General features: G+C 48.0%; 1 protein-coding gene across 3 annotated transcripts in view; it reads left to right on the top strand.

Annotated features, from left to right (window-relative positions):
* The window catches only part of IQUB (IQ motif and ubiquitin domain containing), a 200,775-nt gene that overhangs the window by 25,985 nt on the left and 159,914 nt on the right, over window positions 1-14,876 (top strand). The window lies entirely within an intron of this gene.

The raw sequence follows: 14,876 nt of genomic DNA on the forward strand, positions 1-14,876 counted from the left end.
GACCGTCGTTGCTCGACGCCCTCACTCCGCCCTCTTTACCTCTGTGGTGACTCTCTCCGGGTCTGATGGACGGATGGCTGCCGCGGCGTCTCCATGCCGTCTCCCTCCGGCGTCCCTGGACTGGCTCGACGCTGCAGATCCGCCATGTTGCCTGAAGACCTAGGGCACGCGTGCGTGTGCTCTGATTGAAGTACCAGCAAGGGCGCGAACCTCAGGGGCATTCCCCATGAGATGACGTCATCCGCTTCCAATATTTAAAGGTCTCTATTTGCACTATCAAACGGAGTTAGCAAGGGGGTTGGTATGGGAATACCTTCGGACTACTCCCCCCAAACTACTCTGCCTCCTCAAACTTACCAGAGGTACCCGCTCCTCGGGGGGCTTGCTCTTTTCTTTACTTTCAGATTACAGATAGGAACCGTACTCGCTCCTCAAGGGCCCATGTTCCTGAACACTCTGAAGATTCTCTTCTGCCTGAAAGCTATCGCTACTACAAACAATTGTGAGTTACCATCGCTCTCTCAGAGCTTACCCTGGAACCAGATACTCGCTCCTCGAGGGCCTAATTCTTTCCAGCTCTTGAGCTTCCTTGAGACCTTATGTGAGTTTTGTCATCTAGTTCTGTTCATGAACTCTGTGTTGCGTCCGTCGCTGCTCGATGCCCTCACTCCGCCCTCTTTACCTCTGTGGCGACTCCCTCCGGGTCTGATGGATGGTTGGCTGCCGCGGCGTCTCCATGCCATCTCTCTCCGGCGTCCCCGGACCAGATCTGCCATGTTGCTTGAAAACCTAGGGCGCGCGCTCTGATTGAAGTACCAGCAAGGGCGCGAACCTCAGGGGGGTCCCCTGAGATGGCATCATCCGCTTCCAATATTTAAAGGTCTCTATTTGCACTATCAAACTGAGTAAGCAAAGGTATTCATTCAAGAACTCCTTACGGAAGGGGATTCGTTACCCAAGCTACTCTGCCTCCTTGGACTTACCAGAGGTACCTGCTCCTCGGGGGCCTCGCTCTCTCCTTGAGGGCCCATGTTCCTAGACATTCTGAAGATTCTCGTCTGCCTGGAAGCTATTGCTACTACAAACAATTGTGAGTTACCATCGCTCTCTCAGAGCTTACCCTGAAACCAGGTACTCGCTCCTCAAGGGCCTAATCCTTTCCAGCACCTGAACTTCCTTGAGACCTTATGTGAGTTTGTCATTTAGTTCTGTTCATGAACTCTGCCTACTCACTTTCTATAGTTTCTCAACAGCTCAGCCATCCTGGGATTGCTGTCCAGTACCTGAGGGACTACAGCCCTATCGGGCATATCAGCTCACTACTGCCCCCTCTGGTAGTTTCAAATACCTATTTAATAAAAGAACTAATGTATGTCTGTCTCCATACTCAAGCCTAAGCGGTGGTCCCTCTCGGGATATCCTCCTGGAGGCGTGGTCATCTGCCACCGGCCCAGGGATCCACCCACAACTATAACAGATTCATTTCACTCTGCCTACTCACTTTTTATAGTTTCTCAACAGCTCAGTCATCCTGGGATCGCTGTTCCAGTACCTGAGAAACTGCAGCCCTACCGGGCATATCAGCTCACTACTACCCCTGGTGGTTTCAAAAACCTGTTTAATAAAAGAACTAATGTGTGTCTGTCTCCATACTCAAGCCTAGCCGGTGGTCCCTCTCGGGATATACTCCGGGGGTGTGGTCATCTGCCACCGGCCCAGGGATCCACCCACAACTATAACAGATTCATTTCACTCTGCCTACTCACTTTTTATAGTTTCTCAACAGCTCAGTCATCCTGGGATCGCTGTTCCAGTACCTGAGAAACTGCAGCCCTACCGGGCATATCAGCTCACTACTACCCCTGGTGGTTTCAAAAACCTGTTTAATAAAAGAACTAATGTGTGTCTGTCTCCATACTCAAGCCTAGCCGGTGGTCCCTCTCGGGATATACTCCGGGGGTGTGGTCATCTGCCACCGGCCCAGGGATCCACCCACAACTATATCAGATTAATTTCAGATTGCTACTCCTTAGCAAGATGATATCTGAGAAACTATGGATTGCTAGCTCCTCCATCCTTCAAGAGCCTGCAACACCGATTCTAATAAGACTGCTGACTTCTCCTTCCTTAGGAGTCAACAATAATAGATTGCTAAACTCCTCCCATGGAGTACAACAGATTGCTAACTACTATCTGATCACTCCTCCCATCTGATAGCACGTCATTAACAGATTGTTCCTCCCAGCAGACTGTTCACTACGTTCACTACAGATTGCTAACTCCTGTAATCAGATTTCTAACAGGATCTGGGCCTAAACGCACTGAAGGTGCAGGCAGGCTTTGCTTAATTGTGTGGTAGGCTGCGGCAGCGGTTCTTTTCCCACGTGTGTAGGTGTGTGCCACATTCTCGCCGCTTGGCAGTTGCATGTGCGGGGACCTGTGTGTGTAAGGCTGCAGCCTAGATTTGAGTGTGTATGTCTGCGACCTAGACTTGAGCGCGTATTTGCACAGGTACTTGAGCGCATATTTGCGTAAGTACTTGTGCGAGTAAGGCTATACAACATAAACCTGAGTACGTATTTGTGCAGGTACTTGTGCGTGTATGACCACGGCTTATACGAGTGTGTATTTGTGCATGCACTTGTGGATGTACGACTATGACCTAGTCTTGAGTGTGTATTTGCTCACGTCCTGGAGGGGTGTGCGTGTTTGCCCGGATGGCATTGGTGTGCGCGCAGGAGGCCGCCTAGAGCCGAAGTTTAGGGGAGCTAAGCACCGGAGACGAGCAGGTCCAAGTGCCTTGGTATCTGTGAGGCATGCCATCTGATAGCAATTCAGTCCTCACTCTCTCTTCCTTTGTGTCAGTGCTGTTTAGATGCTCAAACCGATTTGACTATTACTGCTTTTGCCCATGTTGGGACATCCCCTTGGCTTATGGTATCTCTGGAGCGGAGTGGCGTGGGAAGTGAGGCAATGGTCAGTTCTCCTCCTCCCTTGTTCCCGAGGGCAGAAGTTTCCCTGAGAGAGAGAGATTAGAGAGAGCAAGTTTGGTTCTATGGGCTCCAGTACAGATCCATCCTCCTTTTCCTGGGTGGATTGTTTCCAGGGCCTGCAGACCTTTCTGCAGGGGCGCCCAGAGAAGGCAAAGCAGCCTCTATGTAGGGATCTCATGCTTGGGCCCTCCCATTTGTCAGTCATAGCAGGCAAATGCCGCAGGGAGGCTGTTCCTGGTAATGTTCAAGGGAATGTGAATTATGAGACATCAGAGGATTTCGATGGGGAATTGGCTTTCTCACCTCTAGAAGAGGGAGAAATTCAATATGATTTTGAGCCACTTTGTAATTTGCTAGGATGTTTTCTTTTTTCACAGAGATGTCTTGCTGAATTTGTTGGCTCAGACCCTGAACTTGCTCTGTGTGGCCCAAAACTGTTGGCTCAGACCCTGAACATGCTTAGTGTGGCCAGAAGTCAATTTTAAGTTGTGTCCTGTTTTTTGCTCCCCTGTATCCAATTCAAGAGATATTGGATTTAAAGTTTCCCCACTTCCACATGGAAACTCTGAGGTCTGTCATAGCATTAGTACACAAGGGAGAGTTCTTAGCATCTCTCGCCTTGACAGAGGCGTATCTGCACATAGCCATCACGCCGGAGCACCAGAGATTCCTGAGGTTCATGGTCCTAAGAACATTTTTGGTTTTGAGTCCTTTCCTTCAACTGGCGACGGCTCCATGTACCTTCACAAGGTAATGATGGTGGGGTAGCCACATTGCAAAAGGAAGGTGTGTTGGTGCATCTATATCTGGACGATTGGCTCATTCGTGTGAAATCAGAGGACCTCAGTCAACAATTGGTACAAAAGGTACCGATTCGCTTGAAATTTCTAGGAAGGGTAATGAACCTATCAAAGAGCCATTTAGTCCTCTTTCAAACTCTGGAGTATCTGGGAGCTCAGTTTGACACACTGACAAAGAGAGTGTTTCTCACGGAGAGAGATTGCTGAAATTGCAGCATCAGATCAAGCTTTCAGTGCCCATGGTCTGGGTCTATTTACAGGTCCTGCGTTCTATGACATTGATATTGGAATTAATGCATTGGGCATTTGCATATATGTAGTCTCTGCAGGGGGCTCTTCTCTCCCGCTGGAATTCGTTATTGGAAGAGTTTCATCTTCCTCTTCCGTTAGAGGGGGAAGCCAGAGACAGTCTTTCACGGTGGCTTACTCGCACCAATCTCGAGCATGGTGCAGAATTGGAGTTTCCGAATTGGGTAATAGTCACCACCAATGCAAGATCATTTGACACAGGGCCAGTGGAAAGATCAATTGGCGCAGGGCAAGTGGTCAAAACAGGAGGCCTCATGGTCTATCAATCGATTAGAGACGAGAGCAGTGCATTTCACATTGCTTTCCTGTTTGCGAAGGTTTCGTGGTCATCCAGCTTGGATCCTATCAGACATTGTGATGATGGTGGTCTACATCAACTGTCAAGGTGGAACCAAGAATCAGGCAGTAGCTCGAGAGGCCCAGGAGTTGATTCTCTGGGCAGAGCATTCCACTTGGAGTGGCTGGCAGCATCTCACATCGCCAGAGTGAACAACGTTCAGGTGGATTTTCTCAGTCAGAGAAAGTTAGACCGCAGGAAATTGGAGCTGTTGGAGGCAGTGATGTGGTATCCCAAACAAAGAGAACACCAAGGCATTGCGGTTTTACAATGCCTGAACAGAACAGGAATCGGAGCTCTGGTGCTGCCGTGGACTTGAGGGATTCTTCTTTGTCTTCCCTCTGTGGCCTCTGATGGACACACACTGCCAGGCAGGACACTTGTTGCTGAGGCAAAGACAAGCTGTCTGTGGAGCCCTTATATAGGAAGGGCTAAGTGGACAAGGGATTATGGCGGATAGAAAAACATCTGGACAATGTGATTCTGGTAGCTCCATAGTGGCCACATCGACCATGCTTCCCAAATCTGATCAACATGGCCCCTGAGGTTCGGACATCAGTTGACTCTTTTCCACCAGGGTCCAATATTTTTGGGTTGGGCAGCTCACTTCTGTCTTGCAGCTTCACTTCTGAGAAGAGAAGACTGAGATGGAGAGGTTATTCTGAAGCGGTTATTTCCTTCTTATTAAAGGCTAGGTGTCCTTCTACATCCTTGATGTATGTGCGAATTTGGAGGATCTTCGAGACCTGGTCTGCTGTTGACAGAGTGCAGCCTGTGGTGTCGCAGATTTTGGCCATTCTACAGAAAAGTTCTGATCAAGGGACTGGCCTGCAACTTTCTGAGAGTCCAGGTAGCAACATTGGGTTGTCTCTGGGATAAGGTGCAAGGGTACCTCTGTAGTACATCCAGATGTTATATAGTTCCTTCAAGGAACTAACTACTTGTGTCCTCAGGTGCAGAAAATTTGTCCATCTTGGAATCTGAATCTAGTTCTTAGAGGATTGTGTGAGGCTCAGTTTGAACTACTAAAGAGAGCTACGATTAAGGACTTGATTCTTAAAGTGTTTTTCTTGGTGGCTATTTGTTCAGCCAGGAGAATTTTGGAGCTCCAAGTGCTGTCATGTTGAGATCCCTTCCTATAGATGTCTGATTCGAGGCTATCTTTATGCATGGTGCCTTCTTTTCTGCCTGACATAGTTTTGGCAGTCCTCTACCCTCACGAGGGGGAGCTTAGGCTCTTAGATGGGAGGAATTCATTATTGAAGTATCTAGAGGTCACTTATGATTTCTGTAGATCTTTATAACGTAGAGTGGTCCAAAGAAGGGAAGTAAGGCGCCTAAGGCTACAATTGTGCGATGGCTGAAGGAAGTGATTGATTCGACTTAATTTCTAAAGGGTGCCCACTGCTGGGGGGTGGGGGGGTGGGGGGATAGTGGCACACTCGATGCGTTCTCAGGCGACTTACACTGCTGAGTCACAACAGGTGTCTCCACATGAAATTTGCTGGGCAGCTACTGGGAAGATAATGCACACATTTTGGTAGGCATTGCTTGGATAACAGGGGCTCAGGCTTCCATGTACTTTGGTGAGAGTGTTCTATGAGTGGAATTCTCCAGGTCCCACCTGAGTTAAGGGGAGCTTAGCTACATCCCAGGAGTCTGGACTCATCTGGGTAGATACAGGGAAAGGAAAATTGGTTTTTACCTTCTAATTTTTGTTCCTGTAGTACCACAGATTAGTCCAAAGTCCTACCCATTTACTGGGGTGGGGTGGGGGGGAGAGTCCGCCGATCATAATGTTGCTCTGTATATAGTACAGAGTTGATGGAGGTTTTCAATGCTGATTGCTTATGTTAAATTTAGGAAATGAGTTTCCATTGTCTTTTTGAGCAACTTCACCTTCATCTGGCTCATTGGAGGGGAGGGAGTTTGCTTAGAAGTTTGCTTAGAAATTTATGATTGTTGCTGTCATCTTGGCTTGGATGCAGGTCAATACTGATGGACTGCAGGTAGCACACTGGTTTATATACAGTGTCAATGAAACTTTCTTCATCTCCATCTCCTAGCAGGGAGGCAAAATCCAGAGTCTGGACTGATCTGTGGTACTACAGGAACAAAAATTAGCAGGTTAGAACCAATTTTCCTTCCCTGTATCTACCCAGATCAGTCCAGCTATTGATAATGTTATATTTTTCTTTCTTTGATATTTTAGCTGTTAATACTATTTATGTTTTCATTGTATGTCCTTGATTTTAAACGATTATACACCATTGTGAAGGTTTTTATTGATGTGACGGTATAAATAAACCTTAAACCATATTTCTTTTGTACTGACTTTTCATAGTTCACAGGATCCTACTGGTTATTTGAAATTGACTGGACTAGGAGCATAACCACAAAGCTTGCTATTAAAAGGAAAATGTGAGACTGGATTTTGACAACTTTTTTCTTTTTGAAGACCAGTGGTGTTTGCATTTGTTTAGTTTTCCATCAGTCTTAGTAAATTCAAACAGTAATGGACCCAAAATTCCATTGAATCTTAGCAAGGAAGGTGTATCTCATCTATATAATTAGTTAAAATGATAATTAATCAAGTTGTGATGAGTAGTTGATGTGTAAGCTCCTTGTGCTGCAGCATAGATGACACAGCTGTGAGGGCGAACCCCCGAGGCCTACACTGGCAGCTGGCAAACATGTTCTGTAGTGGGACAGTCTGGAGTTTCACCTTCACCAGTCTCCTCCCCTGCAGGTTCAGCCTTTGGGTTCTGATGGCCGGCAGGACTTAGGTAGGTCCCTAAACTGGAGTTAATACTAGAGTCCAAGAGCACACTGGGGTCAGGGCTGGTAGTAGACTTAATGGACTCAGAGAGAGGTCAAGGTTGGAGCAGGCAACTAGCAAGAATGGTAAAGTTCATGTAAGGGGTCAGATCCAGGCAACAGGCAATCGTGATTGAGTCCAGGCAAGAAGTCAAGCTCTGAATAGGCAAGCCAAGGGTGGATGAAGACACTGTGAAGATGCTGGACAAGATGAGTACGGAAGACGGTGGATGAGGAGAAGTGAATGAGGGAGGCTGAATGAGGCAAGACTGGACGAGGCAAGGCTGGAGGGCAAGGAACACAGGAATCAGAAACAAGCAACACGCACTGCCAGGCAGGAGACCTGTTGCTGAGGCAAAGACAAGCTGTCTGTGGAGCCCTTATATAGAAAGGGCTAAGTGATGTCATCAGGTGGTGCCATGGGGACTTTCCCACCACAGGTCCTTTAAGGCTGCGATGAGTGCATGCGCACCTATGAGGGAGCTGGGCCAAGGTGTGATGGCGACGGTGGAGGCTAAAGTTGGCAGTGTTCGAGCCTTGCTAATGTTGGGCAGCATGGTGATATGGGAGGTGGAACTCAATGGCTTCCTGCTGCACTGAGACTTGCTGGTATCGGGGATAAGTGCGTGGCTCACAGGGATGGCTCACAGGGGTTACCTGTGAGCTGACAGTCTTTACACTACCCCTCTCCAACGCCCACCCCTCAGTCTTCTGGGCTTGGGTTTTCCGGGATATTTTCTGTGAAATGCTGCTACAAGTTGGGGGTCTTGTAGATTGGAGGTCAGTTCCCATGAGCTTTCCTCGGGTCCATAGTTTTTCCAAGAAATTAAGTACTGTGATTGTTTCTGTACCCTTCAAGAATCTAGAATTTCTTGTACCTTGAACTGGGTATCCTCTTCAGTGGCCACTTCAGTGGTCTGGAGGGGTGGACTGCCTGGCCAGACAGAATTGCTGGTTTTAATAATGTTACATGGAATACATTATGAACTCTCAAGGATGGTGGCAGTCTAAGTTTGTATGTCACAGGATGCAGTTGATGGTTGACAGGAAAAGACCCCATGAATTTCATGGAAGGCATCTTAAGTCTCAGGTTATTAGTGCTAAGCTAGACTAGACTTCTTGGGCGAAACTGAGGTGTAGGGTGAGGTTTTTTTTTTATCAACTTGTTCTTTAGAACATTTTGTTGTTTGGCCCAGAAGAATGTAGATCTTTTGCCACAGTTCCTGGAGCTCCTGACCCATCAGGTTAGCTGCAGGGCAGCTGTCAAAGATAGAGACTGGTATAGGCACCCTAGGATGGCATCCAAAGACAATGTAAAAGGGTGATGACCCCGTGGAACTATTTACATGATTGTTATAGGCAAGTTCAGGCCATGGAAGGAGGGAGGCTCAATTATCTTGTCATTGGTTCATGAGGGCATGCAGAAAGTCCTTGAGGTCTTGATTTACCCGTTTGGTTTGTCTGTTGCTCTGAGGGTGATAAGCGGAGGTGAAATCTAACTTAATTCCGAACTTCCTTTACAGGCGTTTCCAATATCGGGTTTAAACTGAACCCTTCTGTCTGAGAGGATGTGAACTGGCAGCCCGTGCAAACAGAAGTTGTGTTCACAAAGAGTTTAGTAAATTCAGGCATGGTTGGGAGGCCTGGAAGGGGTATAAAATGCTCCATCTTCGAGAATCTATCCACTGGTGTTGCTGCCAGAGAGGGGAAGGTCAGTAACAAAGTTAGTGGCCACATGGGTCCAGAGTTTCTTGGGAGCTGGCAGCAGCTGTAACAACCCCTAAAGTCGTGCTCTTACATTTTTATTTATGGCACATGTAGGGCAGGACTCTACTTAATGCTTAATGTCGGTCTTCATCTGAGGCCACCAGTAGTGTCACACAATTAATTCCAATGAGTGATGCCAGGATGACCAGACAGGCAGGAGTCATGAGCCCATAGAAGAACTTTCTGTGTTGGCTCCGGGGTACTACAGTTTTCCTGGGTGAATGTGACTGCAACCACAATTTACCTGGATCAGTAATATGCTGTAGAGCTTCCTCAGTATCAAAAAAATGGGAAAGAGCATCTTCTTGGTAGTTCTCAGCAAGCCGGTACTGCAATTCAAAGTCAAAATCAATTGAGAAGCAATGACCAGGGCTTGCATGGGGTTTAACTTTTGAGCTTGTGCCAAATGATCAAGGACTTTGTGATCCATATAGATGGTTGCTGAGTGCTTAGCTCCTTCCAGCAGATGCTGCCATTCTTCCAAGGCTAGCTTGACTGCTAGCAGCTCATGATCACCAATGTTATAATTCTTCTGTGCCAGAGAGAATTTCTTTGAAAAATAAGAGCAGGTCATGAGTGTATCATTATGGTTATGCTGCGGAAGGACAGTGCCTTCCTCGAGAGTAGATGTGTCTACCTCCACTATGAAAGGCTTAGACGGATCTGGGTGATGTAAGCATGTATCAAGGGCAAACTCCTCTTTCAACCACTCAAAGGCTAGAATAGCATTCTTGGTCCAATTCTTGGTGTCCGAGCCTTTTTTAGTAAGGGCTGTGTGTGGGGCTGCCAAGGAGCAGCAATCATGGATAAATTACCTGTAGTAATTTGCGAACCCTAGAAAGTGTTATAGCGCCTTGAGGCCTACAGGCCTACACTCCAATATTGCTTTTAATTTCTCTGGATCATTCCATAGGTCTTGATGTGAGACAGTATATCCCTAGAAGGGGAGTTCTTCCTGTTCGAAAGTACACTTCTCTAACCTAGCGTAGAGGTGGCGCTCACAGAGTCCTTGGATGACTTGTTTCACATGATGTCAGTGCTCAGATAATGACTTTGAGAAGACTAGGATGTCATCCAGGTAAACTACCACTTGGGAGTAAAGCAAGTCCTGAAGATCTCATTTAACATAAATTGGAAAACTACATGGGTGTTGCACATCCCGAAGAGCATCACTAGTACTCATAGTGTCCATCACAGGTACTGAAGGCAGTCTTGCACTTGTCATCCTCTCAGATTCTGATCAGTTTCTATGTCGCCTGAAGGTCCAACTTGGTAAATACTTGTGTGGTCAAAGAGCTTGGAGATCAAGGAAAGAGAGTATCAATTCTTCTTAGTAATACAGTTAAGACCACGATAATCAATGTAGGGACGTAATGACCCATTCTTCTGTCCAACAAACAAGAATCCAGCCCCTGCAGGTGAGAAAGAGAGGGCAAACAAAGCCTCAATCCAGGTTCTATTTAATACATTTGGTCATAGCCTCTGTTTCTGGAGCAGAAAGTAGGTATACTCTGCCTCTGAGGGGAACCTTGTAGGAGATCAAGTCTATGGAACAATCATAGGAGCAATGAGGTGGCAGGACTTCCGCCTGCTGTTTACTAAAAATGTCAGTGAATTTGGTATATTGTGGTGGCTGGCCTGAAAGTTCTGAAGTAACTGTATGAGCTGCAGGTACTGCAGGAGAGACTTTGGTGAGGCATTGCTCACGATAACTAGGGCCTCACCTGATGATTTGCAACATGGCCCAGTCAATGTGGGGCTGATGTAACATGAACCATGGTAGGCCCAGGAGAATTGCATTGATTGCTTTGGGCAGCATGTAAAGGCAGATTTGTTCTCCATGCAAGATCCCTGCTTGCATGGTCAGAGGTACTGTGACTCTAGTAACCTGTCCAGGCAAGGATTCTCTGTAAACAGCGGAGATCGAGAGCGTCAGGTTCAAGGGAATAGTGGGTATGCAGTAGTGTTAGACCAGTGCCTCATGGATAAAGCTGCCTCCAGCACCAGTATCCATAAAGGCAAGATCATCGACATGAATGTCCCCAAGAGACAGATATACTGGCACTAGTAATTGTGGGGAGATGCAGGGATGACATAGGGTGGCCTCTCCCACCAGGCCTAGGTTGTTGAGTTTCCCGACTTGTTTGAGCAGCAACTTGCGAAATGGTCAGGTGCAACACAGTATAAGCAGAGGTTAAGTTTTGGCTCCTTTGCTTTTCTTCTGCTGATAGCTTAAAGCAATCCACCTGCATGGCTTCTACTTGTGCAGGGCTGACTCCAGAGGATAGCAGAAGGCTATTGGATGCTGGAAATTTGGAGCAAGATGGAAGGGGCAGCGAGCCGAGCTTCTCTCTTTGGCCCATTCCCAGAATCACAGTCGTATGGCTAAGCTAATCAGACCTTTCAAGGTATCCAGTATGTCTCGAGCAACCATCTCATCTTGAATGCGCTTCAAGAATTCTTGTCGTAAAATCACCATCAAACTGTCACTGCCCCACTGGAGTTGAGAGGACAAAGTGCAGAAATGCACTGCATATTCTCCTACAGACTGGGACCCTTGCCTGATCTGTAGGAGTTCAAATGTTTTGGAATTCGTGTGCCCGGGCTCGTCAAAATCTGTCGAAATTCTCGCAGAAAGCATGCCAGATCAGCTAAGACTGGATCATCCCTTTTCTAAAGGGGTGAAGCCCAAGGCAGCATGGTGCCACCCAAAAATGAAATAAAATAAGTTACTTCAACTTGGTCTGCCTGAAACAAAGGTGCCTGCAACTCGAATTGATCCGACATTGGTTGAGAAAGCCATCATTTATTTATTTATTTAAAAATATTTCTATACCGGACTTCATGAATGGTATTCATATCAGGCCGGTTTACATGGAACAGGGGATAAACCAAAGTAACCAAAAATAAGAAGGTTGAAATAGCAAAGTTACAATATAACAGGGGGATTAAACTTGGGAGCTAGAGTAGCTAGGAATAAGAGATAGGAATTAAATACATATAAAACATATAAGATGGTTATGAAATTAGTAAACATTCAGTTCCTTGATCTGAGTCTGACGAGTAAATTTGAGTTAGGGGAAGGCTTGGAGGAAAAGCCACGTCTTAAGTTTCCTTCGAAAGGTGTGGAGGCAGGGTTCCAGTCTTAAGTCAGTCGATAGTTTGTTCCAAAGGACTGGGCCTGCTGTGGAGAAGGAACATTCTTTGGTGGATGTTAGACGTGTGGATTTGGTAGGTGGGACTTGAAGCATTCCTTTATATGCCTCTCTGATGGGCCTTTCTGAAGCATGGTGTTTGAATGGGGTCTGGAGGTCTAGGGTGAGCTGATTGTGGATGGTTTTGTGGATTATGGTGAGTGCTTTATGTAGAATTCTGTATTTTATTGGCAGCCAGTGTAGGTTACGGAGGATGGGGGTGATGTGAGCACTTCGGTTAGTGTTGGTTAAGATTCTGGCTGCTGCATTCTGGAGCATTTGTAGAGGTTTTGTTGCTGAGATGGGGAGCCCCCGGAGTAAAGCATTGCAGTAGTCCATTTTTGAAAATAGCGTAGATTGAAGGACGGTTCTGAAGTCCTGGAAGTGGAGAAGTGGTTTAATTCTTTTTAAAACTTGAAGCTTATAGAAGCAGTCCTTGGTGATATTACCTAGAAGGTGGAGGCAAGTGTGGCATGGGAGTAGCCAGCCGCAAGACAGGTGCCAGAGTGGGAGCCACAGCAGACAGGGAAGCAATGCCTTGAAGATATCCAGCCATGGTGTTGAGCTGATCCTGTGGCTGCTGAAGCTGGTGTGCTAAGCCGGCGATAGCAGAGATGGGAGGCGAGTCTGCTGTGTTCATGGCTTCAGCAGTTTGTGATGAGTAGTGGGTGTGTGAGACTCACTCACACACATAGTTGGCGTAGCCGCATGGATGAACCCCTGAGGCCTGCGCCAGCAACATAGTTGGCATAGCCGCATGGATGAACTCCTGAGGCCTACGCCAGCAGCTGGCAAACATGCCTTGTAGTGGGACAGTCTGGAGCTTCACATTTACCAGCTGCCTCCCCTGCAGGTTGAGTAGGTTCTGGCAGCCAGCAGGACTTAGGTGGGTCCCTAGGGCGGAGTTGAGTCCAAGATCACACTGGGGTCAGGGCTGGTGGCAGACTTAACGGAGTCAGAGACAGGCCAAGATTGGGGCAAGCAACTAGCAAGAATGGTCAGGTCTAGGCAGGGGGGCCAGATCTAGGTGGCAGGCAATTGTGGTCAGGCCCAGGAAAGAAGTCAAGATCCGAAGAGGCAAGCCAAGGGTGTTAGGCATGTAGATCCTTGGGCCGAGGGGGAGTTGGCGCTACCTATGGGGAGGAGCCCCACATGTCCCTACAGTCGGCTGGTGAGGCTGGAGAGAGGCTGAGACCCCGCTGGGGCTTCACCACTACCAGCTCTCGTTCCCCTCAGGTTGAGGCCTTGGGAACCAGGGCCAGCTGGACAAGTGGGGTCTCAGGTCCGGAGTGTCTCATGGTCCTGGTATGGCGTGGGCAATGGCAGGCAGCAGAACACGTGGTCCAGGTACAAGCATGGATCAGGGCAGGCAACGAATCTCATAGTCCGGGCTCAAGCGTGGGGCAGGGTAGGCAGCGAATCTCGTAGGTCAGGGTCAAGCGTGGGTCAAGGCAGGCAGCGAATCTTGTGGTCCAGGGTCAAGCGTGAGTCAAGGCAGGCAGCGAATCTCATAGTCCAGGGTCAAGTGTGAGTCAAGGCAGGCAGCAAATCTTGTAGTCCAGGCTCAAGTGTGGGTCTCAGGTCCCGCGGGTGAGAACGAAGAATCAGAAACAGGAACCTCCAGGAACTGGAACGGAAGCCAAAGGAAGCCAAGGCAAGGTCTAGGGGCAGGCCTTGCCTTAATATAGCCTAAGGCAGCCAGGAGAGCCCGGATGGGCTTGGGTGCGCAGAGAAGGCTGCGCTGGCAGCGGAAGTCCAGTGCGGGGCCTGTGTGGCAGGATGAGTCCGCCGTGGCTCCCAGCCGCCACCAGGATCCCTGGGCCGGTCAGGATGCTGGCGCAAGCATGGTAGGTGAAGGGAGCCAGCTGCGGCCCTCCATGGTCGATTCCCATAACAAAGGGTGAATGAAGAGGCAGTGAAGATGCTGGACAAGACAAGTAAGTAAGATGAGAGTGGATGAGGAAGGGTGGACGAGGCAAGTCTGGAGGACAAGGTAGGACGAGGCAAATCTGGAGGACAAGGCTGGATGAAGCAAGGCTGGAGGACAAGGAACATAGGAATTGGGAACACTGGTAAGACGCACTACTAGGCAGAAGACCCTTTGCTGAGGCAAAGACAAACTGTCCGTGGAGCCCTTATATAGGAAGAGCTGAGTGATGTCATCAGGAGGTGCCACGGGAAATTTCCCATTTTGGGCTCTTTAAGGTTGTGATGAGTGCGCTTGCACGCCTACAAGGGAGCCAGGCTGAGGTGTGATGGCAATGGTGGAGACTGGAGCCAGTGGCATTTGAGCCATGCTGATGTCAGGCAGCATGGCAGAACAGGAGGTGGAACTCATAAGAACATAAGAATATGCCATACTGGGTCAGACCAAGGGTCTATCAAGCCCAGCATCCTGTTTCCAAGAGTGGCCAATCCAGGCTATAAGAACCTGGCAAGTAACCAAAAACTAAGTCTATCCCATATTACTGCTGCTAATAATAGCAGTGACTATTTTCTAAGCTTGATTAATAGCAGGTAATGGACTTCTCCTCCACTGTCGGCATGCCTTCTGCCGCACTAGGCATTCCGACATTGAGGGGGTAATTGCTGTGGCTCATGGGTTTACCCGTGGGCTGAGAGTCCTAACGTAAGTAAGTTAGTACCATGAAGTGTATTA

This window comes from Rhinatrema bivittatum, chromosome 9 (assembly GCF_901001135.1).
Source record: "Rhinatrema bivittatum chromosome 9, aRhiBiv1.1, whole genome shotgun sequence".
Classification (NCBI taxonomy): Eukaryota; Metazoa; Chordata; class Amphibia; order Gymnophiona; family Rhinatrematidae; genus Rhinatrema; species Rhinatrema bivittatum.